Here is a 2,832-nt window from a genome sequence, read left to right on the forward strand (position 1 = left end):
AAAAAAAAAAAAAAAAAAAAAAGCAAGGGCTGCCTGATTCTCCCTTTACATTGAACCAGTCCACTCCAGAGCTTGAAACCAAACTGAGGTTTGGCTTGGAGATATGAACACTTACCTCATCCTTCAAGAGCTAACAGACTCCCTTGGGACTCACGTCCTCTCAACTGGGAGCACTGCCCTTGCCCTGATGACTTAAGTGCCTGCGTCAGAGTCACTTTTCATCAGCAATTTTCTTCTGGGATCAGTATGAGCTTTCTCCCAAATATCCATGACCTATCCTGTTTCCAGACTAGCGCCCTCTCTCAATCCCACAGTTCTTCAGCTGGTGAAGTTGCCACTGTATGTAGCTGGGGCGTGTTTGGGTGCACACTGGCTCTGAAAACTCCTGGAGCTTGGCTGATGTTCTCCGCCATGTGCAGAATGACCCCTGATCCTCTGCGCTTAAAACATCAGACTCCAAAAGATACCAAAGAGGACGTGTCCCATAGCATGTCAAAGACAGACATATTCTTTCTGCCTTTGGCCACCTGTGACTTCTAGGCTGATCCTCAAGAACTGGGAAGGCATGAACCATAAGAAAAGAGGCTGAGTCCAAGGTCCAGATAGCACAGTCAGGGGCAGAGGCGAGTCTGCCACTTACATCTTCTTTTAAAAGGTTTTACTTATTTTTATTTTACATGTATAAATGCTTTGCCTGCATGCACATGTACCATGTGCATGCAGTGCCCACAGGGGCCAAAAGAGGACATCAGATCTCGTGGAGTCCAGTTATAGATGGCTGTGAGCTGTCATGTGGGTTCTGGGAATGGTGAGAAGGTCCCAGCAAGAGCAGTCAGTGTTCCTAACTGCTGAGCCATCTGTCCATTCTCTCCAGCTCCTTGTCCATATATGTGCTGCTTGGCATACAGCTTGGCCAACGATTTGGTAAATATTTAATTTAAATGATTCTTCTCAATGTGTTCCTAGCCACCTGCCACCTATGAAATGCTTCTGTTTGTTTCTTTCTTTTCCTTTTCTTCTTCTTTTTTAGATTTATTTTTTATTATGCATACAATGTTCTGCCTGCATGGATGCCTGCAGCCCAGAAGAGGGCACCAGATCTCACTACAGACAGTTAAAAGCCACCATGTGGTTGCTGGGAATCGACAAGCAGTCAGCGCTCTTAACCACTGAGCCATCTCCCCATCCCCATTCAATTCCTTCTTATCTTTTAAAATGGAATCACCCAACACCTTCAACTCTGTTACCATGGGTGATGTTCCATCTCCCGGTCAGAATGGGACACTGCACATTTCCGTTCGCACCACCACATGCTGACCACCGCTGCCTGCTCAGCCCCCTGCTCAGACCTCTGTGTGCATTCCCAGTGTCCTCCTTCAGCATCACCCAAAGCACATCACTGCCAAAGCTGCTGCTGATTGGCCTGCACACTCATGTTATAGCTTTGAAATAGGAAGTTTTGCTTTGTTCTTTTGTCAAACAGTTCAGAGCAACTGCAGCAAAAAGAAGCCGTATACATGGAGGTTTCCCATAGACCCTCACACGGTCCATCCTTTCCTGCCCACATCCTCCACTTGTTACCGCAGATGAACCCATCGCATTGATGATCACACAGGTCCCATCGTTTTCCTCCATGGTTGTGACGTATGCTCTTGGCCATCAGCTTATTATATCTAGAAACCCAAGTGGCTCTGTCTACCGTGAGGAATGTTTCTTCTTCTTCTTCTTCTTCTTCTTCTTCTTCTTCTTCTTCTTCTTCTTCTTCTTCTTCTTCTTCTTCTTCTTCTTCTTCTACTACTACTACTACTACTACTATTTGAAGTGGGAAGACCCAATTTTAATCTGAATCTTTGGAAGTGGGAAGATCCACCTTAAATCTGGGCTACACCTTCTGCTGGCAGCCAACGTAAAGGGCAAGGAAGAAGGAAGCTTGCTCTCTGCCTGCTTGTTCTTGCTCTCTCTGGCAAACCCATCCCCTCACTGGCCTTGAGCCTACTTCCTCAGGGTTCCAGTGAACATTGGAGACCAGCGGAAATATCCAGCTTCCTGAACTGAACAACTCCTGGATTCTTAGACCTTTCATTGGTAGACAGCATCATTGGACTAGCTGGCCCAGAGCCTGTAACCCAGTCTAGCACCTCTCCACCCCCATATATTCATTTTATAAGTTCAATACCTGTAGAGAACCCTAATATAAGGGTTGTTTTCTAGTGTGCTCAAATCTATGTTCAGATCTTCACCTCCATAGTATTGTTCAGAGTGCTTACGGCGCCCTGAGAGTCCCGCCGCTCACCCTCACTTCCTCCCTGAGCCCTGGAAACCACTATCTCTCCATCCCTCTAAGGTTTTGCCTTCCCCCCTCAGGATGATGCTACTGGCTTGGTACCGGGTGTCCTCATCTTAAACTGGATTCTTTCACTCCATGATATTCACGTGTGGTTCCTCGAGTCCTGTTTATGACTCTGTTGTTTGCTTCTTTCTAGCTCTGAAAAATATTGCCCTATCTGGTCTGATTGTGATTTTTTTTTTATCAGATTTGCAGGTGGGTATCTCGGATGCTTCCAGCGTTTTCTGATTATGAATAAAAGCCTCTGTAAGCATGGCTTTCATGTGTTGCCACAGGACATTCATTGCACAAACACTGCACAATATATTAAATGAGATAAACAGTAAGTAAATCGGACATTGTGATTCCAATATGGACAGCACAAGACGGTGTCTGCATAGACATGGACCTTTCACCCCAACTTTTATCTTCTGGGTTTTTGCTGCAATAATTTTCCTAGTTTTATGTACTCTTTAGGACTGCTTTTCTTTTCTTTTTTTTTTTTT

At 45.3% G+C, this 2,832-nt stretch overlaps 1 protein-coding gene across 1 annotated transcript in view; it reads right to left on the minus strand.

The window, feature by feature from the left end:
- Slc28a3 (solute carrier family 28 member 3) overlaps positions 1–2,832 on the minus strand; it is a 58,398-nt gene that overhangs the window by 30,448 nt on the left and 25,118 nt on the right. The window lies entirely within an intron of this gene.

The sequence above is a fragment of the Mus pahari genome, chromosome 16, assembly GCF_900095145.1.
Source record: "Mus pahari chromosome 16, PAHARI_EIJ_v1.1, whole genome shotgun sequence".
Taxonomy (NCBI): Eukaryota; Metazoa; Chordata; class Mammalia; order Rodentia; family Muridae; genus Mus; species Mus pahari.